We start from the raw sequence: 14,584 nt of genomic DNA, 5'->3' as shown, positions 1-14,584 counted from the left end.
CTGGAAATTAGTGAAGGCAGCGCATCAAAGGTGCGCACCTCGCTGCCCACCTTGGTGTGCTCTGAGGTGCGCACCCGGGAGCGCTACGAAGTGTGCTCCAAGGTGCGGCGTGCACGTTGTCGGAGCCCGGTTTGCCCCGGGTGCGCACCTCGCCTGCACCTTGGCCGGGGTGGGCACCTTGGCTGGGTTTGCCCAGGGTGCGCTCCGAAGCGGGGTTACTGGAGCGCCCCCTCTTTTTTTGTCAGAGCGTTTGGTGGGGTTTCTCGCATTGGCTCTTCCCAGGCCCGGTTGTTGGGTGCGCTCCCACCCTGGCGCGCGCGAAGTTGGAAGTTGGGTTAATTGCCCGGGCGCGCACCTTCGCCAGGGTGGGCACCTTGGTGCGCACACCTTGGCTGGGCTGCGCACCAGGGCGGGCTCAAGATGGCACCAGCATTCCCTTTTTCTCACTATCTTTCAAAACAGAAATTTTAAAATCTCGTTTTTTTTTTGCCTTTTATGGAAATTAGTGAAGGCATCGCATCAAAGGTGCGCACCTCGCTGCCCACCTTGGTGTGCTCCGAGGTGCCCACCACGGTGCGCAACGCCGGTGCGAACCCGGGAGCGCCCCGATGTGTGCTCCAAGGTGCGGCGTGCACGAAGTCGGACCCCGGTTTGCCCCGGGTGCGCACCTCGCGTGCACCTTGGTGCGCACACCTTGGCTGGGTTGCGCGGCCTGGTGGGCACCATGGTGCGCACCAAGGAGCGCTCCGAAGTGTGCTCCAAGGTGCGGCGTGCACGAAGTCGGAGCCCGGTTTGCCCCGGGTACGCACCTCGCGTGCACCTTCGCCGGGGTGGGCACCTCGGCTGGGTTGCGCGCCCTGGTGCGCACCAAGGAGCGCTCCGAAGTGTGCTCCAAGGTGCGGCGTGCACGAAGTCGGAGCCCGGTTTGCCCCGGGTGCGCACCTTCGCCGCGGTGCGCACCATGGCGTGCACGAAGTCGGAGCCCGGTTTGCCCCGGGTGCGCACCTCGCGTGCACCTTCGGCGGGGTTGCGCGCCCTGGTGCGCACCAAGGAGCGCTCCGAAGTGTGCTCCAAGGTGCGGCGTGCACGAAGTCGGAGCCCGGTTTGCCCCGGGTGCGCACCTCGCGTGCACCTTCGGCGGGGTTGCGCGCCCTGGTGGGCACCATGGTGCGCACCAAGGAGCGCTCCGAAGTGTGCTCCAAGGTGCGGCGTGCACGAAGTCGGAGCCCGGTTTGCCCCGGGTGCGCACCTCGCGTGCACCTTCGCCGCGGTGGGCACCATGGCGTGCACGAAGTCGGAGCCCGGTTTGCCCCGGGTGCGCACCTCGCGTGCACCTTCGCCGGGGTGGGCACCTCGGCTGGGTTGCGCGCCCTGGTGCGCACCAAGGAGCGCTCCGAAGTGTGCTCCAAGGTGCGGCGTGCACGAAGTCGGAGCCCGGTTTGCCCCGGGTGCGCACCTCGCGTGCACCTTCGCCAGGGTGGGCACCTCGGTGCGCACACCTTCTCAATGTTTTCTTGCCTTTTCTGGAAATTGGTGAAGGCAGCGCATCAAAGGTGCGCACCTCGGTGTGCTCCGAGGTGCGAACCCGAGAGCGCTCCGAGGTGCCCACGAAGTCGAAAGTCGGGTTAATTGCATTGTTTTCCCCGGGTGCGCTCCGAGGTGCGCAACATCGGCGCGCACCAAGGAGGGCTCCGAAGTGTGCTCCAAGGTGCGCACGATGGCGTGCACCTCTGGTGCGCACGATTCGGAGCTCGGTTTGACCGGGGTGCGCACACCTTGGCTGGGTTGCGCACCTTTTGTGCGCTCCAAGGTGCGCACGAAGTCGGAGCTCGGTTTGCCCCGGGTGCGCACCTTCGCCAGGGTGCGCACCTTGATGCGCACGCCTTGGCTGGGCTGCGCACCTTGGTGGGCGCCATGGTGCGCACCTTTCGTGCGCTCCAAGGTGCGCACGAAGTCGGAGCTCGGTTTGCCCCGGGTGCGCACCTTGGTGGGCGCCATGGTGCACTCCGAGGTGCCCAAGATTGGTGCGCACCAAGGAGCGCTCCGAAGTGCGCTCCAAGGTGCGCGCGAAGTCGAAAGTTGGGTTAATTGTCCGGTTTGCCTCGGGTGCGCACCTTGCGTGCACCTTCGCCAGGGTGGGCGCCTTGGTGCGCACACCTTGGCTGGGCTGCGCACACCTTGGCACCCGCGTTTCCTTCATTTTAAATTTTTTTTTTTTACAATCTCTCAAGTGGGAAATTCTATAATCTCAACTTTTTTTGCCTTTTCAGGAAACTTTTGAATGGAGCGCATCATTGGTGCGCTCCGAAGTGTGCTCCAAAGCTCTCTCCAGCTGCGTGCACCTGCCCCGGCCGCGCACCCGGCCCCGCCCAGCTTCGCTCACCTGTCCCGGGCGTCTGGTGCGGAACCTTAGAGTAAGAAACATCACCGTGCACCTTGGCCAACGTGCGCGACTCGACCGAGCGCGCACTGGCCGAGGTGCACACCGATTTCACCTGGGTGCGCGCGCAGCACCTCGGGCGCACCGGGGTGCGCGCACAACGCCCGGGTTGCACCGTGGCCTGTGTGCTCGGGGCGCCTCGGGTGCGCGCTCGGTGTCGCCCCCGCGCGCGCGGTAGTGCGGGCAGCGCACCCCGGCCCGGCCCGGCCCCGACGAGAACGCAAACGGGCAAAAGGTTTATTCAAATAGCATTGCGACGCCCGGCGAAAAACTAAAAAAGGGTGCAACACCGGGACTTCCCGGGAGGTCACCCATCCCAGTACTACTCCGGCCCAAGCGCGCTTAACTGCGGAGTTCTGATGGGATCCGGTGCACTAACGCTGGTATGATCGCACCCGTTATGAGCTTGTCGCAGTGTGTACTTAGCAAACCGCGACCCACGTGCGAATCCACCCCGGCCACCCACCCCCGTCGAGGTGCACACCCTCCCTCGCGAAGTGCGCCCCGTTCGCCAAGTGTGAGCCCTGCCCGGGTGCGCGCACCTTGCTAGGGCGTCGGGTGTGCACCCGGCCCGGCCTACGTGCGTGCACCTGGAGGGGGCGTCGTGTGCGTGCAGTGTCCCGTCTGCAACGCGGTGCCCACACACCACCTCGGGCGCAACGACCTGCGCTCACATGTGGGCCGAGTGCACCTTGGTGCATGTTCGGGGCGCCTCGGGTGCACGCTCGATCTTGCCCCGGTGCACCAAGGCGCTCGGTTTGCCCCGGGTGCGCACTTGGTGCAAGGTGGGCACCCAAAATAGGGATCAAGCACCAAAACACAAGTTTCGGGATGCAAAATGGGACCCAAGGACCACAAATGCGTTCCAAGACCCATGATGGGTCCACGAGAACAAAAATGTGTTCCGAGACTTAATAAACAAATATTGGGTTTTAGGAGAAGAAACATGCTCTGATGCCCAAAACGAGAATCGACCCCGAAAAGGCCACAGGCCAAAAGTGGGATGCGAGACAAAAAAAAATGGGACCCGAGGACCAAAATTGGGTTCCCAGGTCGAAGACAGGGCAACCGGACAAGAAACGACCTCTAAGGCTCGAAATGAGTCCCGACGACTAAAACTTGACAAGAAGCACCCATCAGGCACCCAACTCGACACCCATGGGATGCCGACCCACCCGGGCTTCCACCTAGCACACCTTGGCACCCACCCACCCTCGCACCCAACCTCGCACCCAACTTAGCACCTTTGAACCCACATTGGCACTCACCCTGACCCTGGCACCTTGGAACCCACATTGGCACTCACCTTGACCCTGGCACCCACCTTTGCACTCACCTTGGGACCCACCCTGGCTCCCACCTCGGCACCCACCCAGACACCCACCTTGGTTCCTTGGCACCCACCTTGGATCCTTGGCACCCACCCCGACACCCACCTTGGCACGCAACTTGGCTACTTGCCACCCACCTTGGCTCCTTGACGCCCACCCCGACAACCACCCCGTGACCTACCCTGGCTAGGGTTGGTGCACACCCACCCTGGTGCCCACCTTGGCACCCACCCTATGACCCACCTTGGCACGCACCTTAGTACCCACCCCGTTACCCACCCTAGGACCCACCCCGTGACCCACCTTGGCCAGGGTGGGTGCCTTGGTGCGCACAACTTGCCTGGGCTGCACACCAGGGCGGGCTCAAGATGGCACCCGCGTTCCGTTTTTTTCACTATCTTTCAAAACGGAAATTTTAAAATCTCATTTTTTTCTTTTTTTTGCCTTTTCTGGAAATTAGTGAAGGCAGCGCATCAAAGGTGCGCAATGCTGGTGCGAACCCGGGAGCGCTCCGATGTGTGCTCCAAGGTGCGGCGTGCACGAAGTCCGAGCCCGGTTTGCCCCGGGTGCGCACCTCGCGTGCACCTTCGCCGGGGTGAGCACCTTGGCTGGGTTGCGCGCCCTGGTGCGTACCAAGGAGCGCTCTGAAGTGTGCTCCAAGGTGCGGCGTGCACGAAGTCGGAGCCCGGTTTGCCCCGGGTGTGCACCTCGGGTGCGCACCTCGCGTGCACCTTCGCTGCGGTGGGCACCTTGGCTGGGTTGCGCGCCTTGGTGGGCACCATGCAGTGCACGAAGTCGGAGCCCGGTTTGCCCCGGGCGCGCACCTCCGCCAGGGTGGGCACCTTGGTGCGCACAACTTGCCTGGGCTGCGCATCAGGAAGGGCTCAAGATGGCACCCGCGTTCCGTTTTTTTCACTATCTTTCAGAACGGAAATTTTAAAATATCGTTTTTTTTTGCCTTTTCTGGAAATTAGTGAAGGCAGCGCATCAAAGGTGCGCAACGCTGGTGCGAACCTGGGAGCGCTCCGATGTGTGCTCCAAGGTGCGGCGTGCACGAAGTCGGAGCCCGGTTTGCCTCGGGTGCGCCCTGGTGGGCACCATGGTGCGCACCAAGGAGCGCTCCGAAGTGTGCTCCAAGGTGCGGCCTGCACGAAGTCGGAGCCCGGTTTGCCCCGGGTGTGCACCTCGGGTGGGCACCTTGGTGCGCATGCCTTGCCTGGGCTGCGCACCAGGGCGGGCTCAAGATGGCACCCGCGTTCCTTTTTTTTCACTATCTTTCAAAACGGAAATTTTAAAATCTCATTTTTTTTTGCCTTTTTCTGGAAATTAGTGAAGGCAGCGCATCAAAGGTGCGCACCTCGCTGCCCACCACGGTGCGCAACGCCGGTGGGCACCCGGGAGTGCTTCGAAGTGTGCTCCAAGGTGCTGCGTGCACGTTGTCGGAGCCCGGTTTGCCCCGGGTGCGCACCTCGCGTGCACCTTCGTCGGGGTGGGCACCTTGGCTGGGTTTGCCCCGGCTGCGCTCCGAAGCGGGGTTATTGGAGCGCCGCCTCTTTTTTTGTCGGAGCGTTTGGTGGGGTTTCTCGCATTGGCTCTTCCGAGGCCCGGTTGCCACCCTGGCGCGCACGAAGTCGGAAGTAGGGTTAATTGCCCGGGTGCGCACCTTTGCCAGGGTGGGCACCTTACCTGGGCTGCGCACCAGGGCGGGCTCAAGATGGCACGCGCGTTCCGTTTTTTTCACTATCTTTCAAAACGGAAATTTTAAAATCTCCTTTTTTTTTTGCCTTTTCTGGAAATTAGTGAAGGCAGCGCATCAAAGGTGCGCACCTCGCTGCCCACCTTGGTGTGCTCTGAGGTGCGCACCCGGGAGCGCTACGAAGTGTGCTCCAAGGTGCGGCGTGCACGTTGTCGGAGCCCGGTTTGCCCCGGGTGCGCACCTCGCCTGCACCTTGGCCGGGGTGGGCACCTTGGCTGGGTTTGCCCAGGGTGCGCTCCGAAGCGGGGTTACTGGAGCGCCCCCTCTTTTTTTGTCAGAGCGTTTGGTGGGGTTTCTCGCATTGGCTCTTCCCAGGCCCGGTTGTTGGGTGCGCTCCCACCCTGGCGCGCGCGAAGTTGGAAGTTGGGTTAATTGCCCGGGCGCGCACCTTCGCCAGGGTGGGCACCTTGGTGCGCACACCTTGGCTGGGCTGCGCACCAGGGCGGGCTCAAGATGGCACCAGCATTCCCTTTTTCTCACTATCTTTCAAAACGGAAATTTTAAAATCTCGTTTTTTTTTTGCCTTTTATGGAAATTAGTGAAGGCATCGCATCAAAGGTGCGCACCTCGCTGCCCACCTTGGTGTGCTCCGAGGTGCCCACCACGGTGCGCAACGCCGGTGCGAACCCGGGAGCGCCCCGATGTGTGCTCCAAGGTGCGGCGTGCACGAAGTCGGACCCCGGTTTGCCCCGGGTGCGCACCTCGCGTGCACCTTGGTGCGCACACCTTGGCTGGGTTGCGCGGCCTGGTGGGCACCATGGTGCGCACCAAGGAGCGCTCCGAAGTGTGCTCCAAGGTGCGGCGTGCACGAAGTCGGAGCCCGGTTTGCCCCGGGTACGCACCTCGCGTGCACCTTCGCCGGGGTGGGCACCTCGGCTGGGTTGCGCGCCCTGGTGCGCACCAAGGAGCGCTCCGAAGTGTGCTCCAAGGTGCGGCGTGCACGAAGTCGGAGCCCGGTTTGCCCCGGGTGCGCACCTTCGCCGCGGTGCGCACCATGGCGTGCACGAAGTCGGAGCCCGGTTTGCCCCGGGTGCGCACCTCGCGTGCACCTTCGGCGGGGTTGCGCGCCCTGGTGGGCACCATGGTGCGCACCAAGGAGCGCTCCGAAGTGTGCTCCAAGGTGCGGCGTGCACGAAGTCGGAGCCCGGTTTGCCCCGGGTGCGCACCTCGCGTGCACCTTCGGCGGGGTTGCGCGCCCTGGTGGGCACCATGGTGCGCACCAAGGAGCGCTCCGAAGTGTGCTCCAAGGTGCGGCGTGCACGAAGTCGGAGCCCGGTTTGCCCCGGGTGCGCACCTCGCGTGCACCTTCGCCGCGGTGGGCACCATGGCGTGCACGAAGTCGGAGCCCGGTTTGCCCCGGGTGCGCACCTCGCGTGCACCTTCGCCGGGGTGGGCACCTCGGCTGGGTTGCGCGCCCTGGTGCGCACCAAGGAGCGCTCCGAAGTGTGCTCCAAGGTGCGGCGTGCACGAAGTCGGAGCCCGGTTTGCCCCGGGTGCGCACCTCGCGTGCACCTTCGCCAGGGTGGGCACCTCGGTGCGCACACCTTCTCAATGTTTTCTTGCCTTTTCTGGAAATTGGTGAAGGCAGCGCATCAAAGGTGCGCACCTCGGTGTGCTCCGAGGTGCGAACCCGAGAGCGCTCCGAGGTGCCCACGAAGTCGAAAGTCGGGTTAATTGCATTGTTTTCCCCGGGTGCGCTCCGAGGTGCGCAACATCGGCGCGCACCAAGGAGGGCTCCGAAGTGTGCTCCAAGGTGCGCACGATGGCGTGCACCTCTGGTGCGCACGATTCGGAGCTCGGTTTGACCGGGGTGCGCACACCTTGGCTGGGTTGCGCACCTTTTGTGCGCTCCAAGGTGCGCACGAAGTCGGAGCTCGGTTTGCCCCGGGTGCGCACCTTCGCCAGGGTGCGCACCTTGATGCGCACGCCTTGGCTGGGCTGCGCACCTTGGTGGGCGCCATGGTGCGCACCTTTCGTGCGCTCCAAGGTGCGCACGAAGTCGGAGCTCGGTTTGCCCCGGGTGCGCACCTTGGTGGGCGCCATGGTGCACTCCGAGGTGCCCAAGATTGGTGCGCACCAAGGAGCGCTCCGAAGTGCGCTCCAAGGTGCGCGCGAAGTCGAAAGTTGGGTTAATTGTCCGGTTTGCCTCGGGTGCGCACCTTGCGTGCACCTTCGCCAGGGTGGGCGCCTTGGTGCGCACACCTTGGCTGGGCTGCGCACACCTTGGCACCCGCGTTTCCTTCATTTTAAATTTTTTTTTTTTACAATCTCTCAAGTGGGAAATTCTATAATCTCAACTTTTTTTGCCTTTTCAGGAAACTTTTGAATGGAGCGCATCATTGGTGCGCTCCGAAGTGTGCTCCAAAGCTCTCTCCAGCTGCGTGCACCTGCCCCGGCCGCGCACCCGGCCCCGCCCAGCTTCGCTCACCTGTCCCGGGCGTCTGGTGCGGAACCTTAGAGTAAGAAACATCACCGTGCACCTTGGCCAACGTGCGCGACTCGACCGAGCGCGCACTGGCCGAGGTGCACACCGATTTCACCTGGGTGCGCGCGCAGCACCTCGGGCGCACCGGGGTGCGCGCACAACGCCCGGGTTGCACCGTGGCCTGTGTGCTCGGGGCGCCTCGGGTGCGCGCTCGGTGTCGCCCCCGCGCGCGCGGTAGTGCGGGCAGCGCACCCCGGCCCGGCCCGGCCCCGACGAGAACGCAAACGGGCAAAAGGTTTATTCAAATAGCATTGCGACGCCCGGCGAAAAACTAAAAAAGGGTGCAACACCGGGACTTCCCGGGAGGTCACCCATCCCAGTACTACTCCGGCCCAAGCGCGCTTAACTGCGGAGTTCTGATGGGATCCGGTGCACTAACGCTGGTATGATCGCACCCGTTATGAGCTTGTCGCAGTGTGTACTTAGCAAACCGCGACCCACGTGCGAATCCACCCCGGCCACCCACCCCCGTCGAGGTGCACACCCTCCCTCGCGAAGTGCGCCCCGTTCGCCAAGTGTGAGCCCTGCCCGGGTGCGCGCACCTTGCTAGGGCGTCGGGTGTGCACCCGGCCCGGCCTACGTGCGTGCACCTGGAGGGGGCGTCGTGTGCGTGCAGTGTCCCGTCTGCAACGCGGTGCCCACACACCACCTCGGGCGCAACGACCTGCGCTCACATGTGGGCCGAGTGCACCTTGGTGCATGTTCGGGGCGCCTCGGGTGCACGCTCGATCTTGCCCCGGTGCACCAAGGCGCTCGGTTTGCCCCGGGTGCGCACTTGGTGCAAGGTGGGCACCCAAAATAGGGATCAAGCACCAAAACACAAGTTTCGGGATGCAAAATGGGACCCAAGGACCACAAATGCGTTCCAAGACCCATGATGGGTCCACGAGAACAAAAATGTGTTCCGAGACTTAATAAACAAATATTGGGTTTTAGGAGAAGAAACATGCTCTGATGCCCAAAACGAGAATCGACCCCGAAAAGGCCACAGGCCAAAAGTGGGATGCGAGACAAAAAAAAATGGGACCCGAGGACCAAAATTGGGTTCCCAGGTCGAAGACAGGGCAACCGGACAAGAAACGACCTCTAAGGCTCGAAATGAGTCCCGACGACTAAAACTTGACAAGAAGCACCCATCAGGCACCCAACTCGACACCCATGGGATGCCGACCCACCCGGGCTTCCACCTAGCACACCTTGGCACCCACCCACCCTCGCACCCAACCTCGCACCCAACTTAGCACCTTTGAACCCACATTGGCACTCACCCTGACCCTGGCACCTTGGAACCCACATTGGCACTCACCTTGACCCTGGCACCCACCTTTGCACTCACCTTGGGACCCACCCTGGCTCCCACCTCGGCACCCACCCAGACACCCACCTTGGTTCCTTGGCACCCACCTTGGATCCTTGGCACCCACCCCGACACCCACCTTGGCACGCAACTTGGCTACTTGCCACCCACCTTGGCTCCTTGACGCCCACCCCGACAACCACCCCGTGACCTACCCTGGCTAGGGTTGGTGCACACCCACCCTGGTGCCCACCTTGGCACCCACCCTATGACCCACCTTGGCACGCACCTTAGTACCCACCCCGTTACCCACCCTAGGACCCACCCCGTGACCCACCTTGGCCAGGGTGGGTGCCTTGGTGCGCACAACTTGCCTGGGCTGCACACCAGGGCGGGCTCAAGATGGCACCCGCGTTCCGTTTTTTTCACTATCTTTCAAAACGGAAATTTTAAAATCTCATTTTTTTCTTTTTTTTGCCTTTTCTGGAAATTAGTGAAGGCAGCGCATCAAAGGTGCGCAATGCTGGTGCGAACCCGGGAGCGCTCCGATGTGTGCTCCAAGGTGCGGCGTGCACGAAGTCCGAGCCCGGTTTGCCCCGGGTGCGCACCTCGCGTGCACCTTCGCCGGGGTGAGCACCTTGGCTGGGTTGCGCGCCCTGGTGCGTACCAAGGAGCGCTCTGAAGTGTGCTCCAAGGTGCGGCGTGCACGAAGTCGGAGCCCGGTTTGCCCCGGGTGTGCACCTCGGGTGCGCACCTCGCGTGCACCTTCGCTGCGGTGGGCACCTTGGCTGGGTTGCGCGCCTTGGTGGGCACCATGCAGTGCACGAAGTCGGAGCCCGGTTTGCCCCGGGCGCGCACCTCCGCCAGGGTGGGCACCTTGGTGCGCACAACTTGCCTGGGCTGCGCATCAGGAAGGGCTCAAGATGGCACCCGCGTTCCGTTTTTTTCACTATCTTTCAGAACGGAAATTTTAAAATATCGTTTTTTTTTGCCTTTTCTGGAAATTAGTGAAGGCAGCGCATCAAAGGTGCGCAACGCTGGTGCGAACCTGGGAGCGCTCCGATGTGTGCTCCAAGGTGCGGCGTGCACGAAGTCGGAGCCCGGTTTGCCTCGGGTGCGCCCTGGTGGGCACCATGGTGCGCACCAAGGAGCGCTCCGAAGTGTGCTCCAAGGTGCGGCCTGCACGAAGTCGGAGCCCGGTTTGCCCCGGGTGTGCACCTCGGGTGGGCACCTTGGTGCGCATGCCTTGCCTGGGCTGCGCACCAGGGCGGGCTCAAGATGGCACCCGCGTTCCTTTTTTTTCACTATCTTTCAAAACGGAAATTTTAAAATCTCATTTTTTTTTGCCTTTTTCTGGAAATTAGTGAAGGCAGCGCATCAAAGGTGCGCACCTCGCTGCCCACCACGGTGCGCAACGCCGGTGGGCACCCGGGAGTGCTTCGAAGTGTGCTCCAAGGTGCTGCGTGCACGTTGTCGGAGCCCGGTTTGCCCCGGGTGCGCACCTCGCGTGCACCTTCGTCGGGGTGGGCACCTTGGCTTGGTTTGCCCCGGCTGCGCTCCGAAGCGGGGTTATTGGAGCGCCGCCTCTTTTTTTGTCGGAGCGTTTGGTGGGGTTTCTCGCATTGGCTCTTCCGAGGCCCGGTTGCCACCCTGGCGCGCACGAAGTCGGAAGTAGGGTTAATTGCCCGGGTGCGCACCTTTGCCAGGGTGGCACCTTACCTGGGCTGCGCACCAGGGCGGGCTCAAGATGGCACGCGCGTTCCGTTTTTTTCACTATCTTTCAAAACGGAAATTTTAAAATCTCCTTTTTTTTTTGCCTTTTCTGGAAATTAGTGAAGGCAGCGCATCAAAGGTGCGCACCTCGCTGCCCACCTTGGTGTGCTCTGAGGTGCGCACCCGGGAGCGCTACGAAGTGTGCTCCAAGGTGCGGCGTGCACGTTGTCGGAGCCCGGTTTGCCCCGGGTGCGCACCTCGCCTGCACCTTGGCCGGGGTGGGCACCTTGGCTGGGTTTGCCCAGGGTGCGCTCCGAAGCGGGGTTACTGGAGCGCCCCCTCTTTTTTTGTCAGAGAGTTTGGTGGGGTTTCTCGCATTGGCTCTTCCCAGGCCCGGTTGTTGGGTGCGCTCCCACCCTGGCGCGCGCGAAGTTGGAAGTTGGGTTAATTGCCCGGGCGCGCACCTTCGCCAGGGTGGGCACCTTGGTGCGCAAACCTTGGCTGGGCTGCGCACCAGGGCGGGCTCAAGATGGCACCAGCATTCCCTTTTTCTCACTATCTTTCAAAACGGAAATTTTAAAATCTCGTTTTTTTTTTGCCTTTTATGGAAATTAGTGAAGGCATCGCATCAAAGGTGCGCACCTCGCTGCCCACCTTGGTGTGCTCCGAGGTGCCCACCACGGTGCGCAACGCCGGTGCGAACCCGGGAGCGCCCCGATGTGTGCTCCAAGGTGCGGCGTGCACGAAGTCGGACCCCGGTTTGCCCCGGGTGCGCACCTCGCGTGCACCTTGGTGCGCACACCTTGGCTGGGTTGCGCGGCCTGGTGGGCACCATGGTGCGCACCAAGGAGCGCTCCGAAGTGTGCTCCAAGGTGCGGCGTGCACGAAGTCGGAGCCCGGTTTGCCCCGGGTGCGCACCTTCGCCGCGGTGGGCACCATGGCGTGCACGAAGTCGGAGCCCGGTTTGCCCCGGGTGCGCACCTCGCGTGCACCTTCGCCGGGGTGGGCACCTCGGCTGGGTTGCGCGCCCTGGTGCGCACCAAGGAGCGCTCTGAAGTGTGCTCCAAGGTGCGGCGTGCACGAAGTCGGAGCCCGGTTTGCCCCGGGTGTGCACCTCGCGTGCACCTTCGCTGCGGTGGGCACCTTGGCTGGGTTGCGCGCCTTGGTGGGCACCATGCAGTGCACGAAGTCGGAGCCCGGTTTGCCCCGGGCGCGCACCTCCGCCAGGGTGGGCACCTTGGTGCGCACAACTTGCCTGGGCTGCGCACCAGGAAGGGCTCAAGATGGCACCCGCGTTCCGTTTTTTTCACTATCTTTCAGAACGGAAATTTTAAAATATCGTTTTTTTTTGCCTTTTCTGGAAATTAGTGAAGGCAGCGCATCAAAGGTGCGCAACGCTGGTGCGAACCTGGGAGCGCTCCGATGTGTGCTCCAAGGTGCGGCGTGCACGAAGTCGGACCCCGGTTTGCCCCGGGTGCGCACCTCGCGTGCACCTTGGTGCGCACACCTTGGCTGGGTTGCGCGCCCTGGTGGGCACCATGGTGCGCACCAAGGAGCGCTCCGAAGTGTGCTCCAAGGTGCGGCGTGCACGAAGTCGGAGCCCGGTTTGCCCCGGGTGCGCACCTCGCGTGCACCTTCGCCGCGGTGGGCACCATGGCGTGCACGAAGTCGGAGCCCGGTTTGCCCCGGGTGCGCACCTCGCGTGCACCTTCGCCGGGGTGGGCACCTTAGTGTGCAGACCTTGGCTGGGTTGCGCGCCCTGGTGGGCACCATGGTGCGCACCAAGGAGCGCTCCGAAGTGTGCTCCAAGGTGCGGCCTGCACGAAGTCGGAGCCCGGTTTGCCCCGGGTGTGCACCTCGGGTGGGCACCTTGGTGCGCATGCCTTGCCTGGGCTGCGCACCAGGGCGGGCTCAAGATGGCACCCGCGTTCCTTTTTTTTCACTATCTTTCAAAACGGAAATTTTAAAATCTCATTTTTTTTTGCCTTTTTCTGGAAATTAGTGAAGGCAGCGCATCAAAGGTGCGCACCTCGCTGCCCACCACGGTGCGCAACGCCGGTGGGCACCCGGGAGTGCTTCGAAGTGTGCTCCAAGGTGCTGCGTGCACGTTGTCGGAGCCCGGTTTGCCCCGGGTGCGCACCTCGCGTGCACCTTCGTCGGGGTGGGCACCTTGGCTGGGTTTGCCCCGGCTGCGCTCCGAAGCGGGGTTATTGGAGCGCCGCCTCTTTTTTTGTCGGAGCGTTTGGTGGGGTTTCTCGCATTGGCTCTTCCGAGGCCCGGTTGCCACCCTGGCGCGCACGAAGTCGGAAGTAGGGTTAATTGCCCGGGTGCGCACCTTTGCCAGGGTGGGCACCTTACCTGGGCTGCGCACCAGGGCGGGCTCAAGATGGCACGCGCGTTCCGTTTTTTTCACTATCTTTCAAAACGGAAATTTTAAAATCTCCTTTTTTTTTTGCCTTTTCTGGAAATTAGTGAAGGCAGCGCATCAAAGGTGCGCACCTCGCTGCCCACCTTGGTGTGCTCTGAGGTGCGCACCCGGGAGCGCTACGAAGTGTGCTCCAAGGTGCGGCGTGCACGTTGTCGGAGCCCGGTTTGCCCCGGGTGCGCACCTCGCCTGCACCTTGGCCGGGGTGGGCACCTTGGCTGGGTTTGCCCAGGGTGCGCTCCGAAGCGGGGTTACTGGAGCGCCCCCTCTTTTTTTGTCAGAGCGTTTGGTGGGGTTTCTCGCATTGGCTCTTCCCAGGCCCGGTTGTTGGGTGCGCTCCCACCCTGGCGCGCGCGAAGTTGGAAGTTGGGTTAATTGCCCGGGCGCGCACCTTCGCCAGGGTGGGCACCTTGGTGCGCACACCTTGGCTGGGCTGCGCACCAGGGCGGGCTCAAGATGGCACCAGCATTCCCTTTTTCTCACTATCTTTCAAAACGGAAATTTTAAAATCTCGTTTTTTTTTTGCCTTTTATGGAAATTAGTGAAGGCATCGCATCAAAGGTGCGCACCTCGCTGCCCACCTTGGTGTGCTCCGAGGTGCCCACCACGGTGCGCAACGCCGGTGCGAACCCGGGAGCGCCCCGATGTGTGCTCCAAGGTGCGGCGTGCACGAAGTCGGACCCCGGTTTGCCCCGGGTGCGCACCTCGCGTGCACCTTGGTGCGCACACCTTGGCTGGGTTGCGCGGCCTGGTGGGCACCATGGTGCGCACCAAGGAGCGCTCCGAAGTGTGCTCCAAGGTGCGGCGTGCACGAAGTCGGAGCCCGGTTTGCCCCGGGTACGCACCTCGCGTGCACCTTCGCCGGGGTGGGCACCTCGGCTGGGTTGCGCGCCCTGGTGCGCACCAAGGAGCGCTCCGAAGTGTGCTCCAAGGTGCGGCGTGCACGAAGTCGGAGCCCGGTTTGCCCCGGGTGCGCACCTTCGCCGCGGTGCGCACCATGGCGTGCACGAAGTCGGAGCCCGGTTTGCCCCGGGTGCGCACCTCGCGTGCACCTTCGGCGGGGTTGCGCGCCCTGGTGGGCACCATGGTGCGCACCAAGGAGCGCTCCGAAGTGTGCTCCAAGGTGCGGCGTGCACG

General features: G+C 63.0%; 2 non-coding genes across 2 annotated transcripts; both read right to left on the bottom strand.

Annotated features, from left to right (window-relative positions):
* Nucleotides 1-2,718: 2,718 nt before the first annotated feature.
* Nucleotides 2,719-2,837, bottom strand: LOC131866122 (5S ribosomal RNA). The gene has a single exon (XR_009364754.1). It is a non-coding gene; the product is annotated as a 5S ribosomal RNA (ribosomal RNA).
* Nucleotides 2,838-8,290: 5,453 nt separating this feature from the next.
* LOC131866120 (5S ribosomal RNA) lies at nt 8,291-8,409 on the bottom strand. The gene has a single exon (XR_009364752.1). It is a non-coding gene; the product is annotated as a 5S ribosomal RNA (ribosomal RNA).
* Between the last annotated feature and the right edge of the window lie 6,175 nt (nt 8,410-14,584).

The sequence above is a fragment of the Cryptomeria japonica genome, unplaced genomic scaffold (genome assembly GCF_030272615.1).
Source record: "Cryptomeria japonica unplaced genomic scaffold, Sugi_1.0 HiC_scaffold_132, whole genome shotgun sequence".
Lineage (NCBI taxonomy): Eukaryota > Viridiplantae > Streptophyta > Pinopsida > Cupressales > Cupressaceae > Cryptomeria > Cryptomeria japonica.
This window is presented reverse-complemented; position numbering and strand designations above follow the sequence as displayed.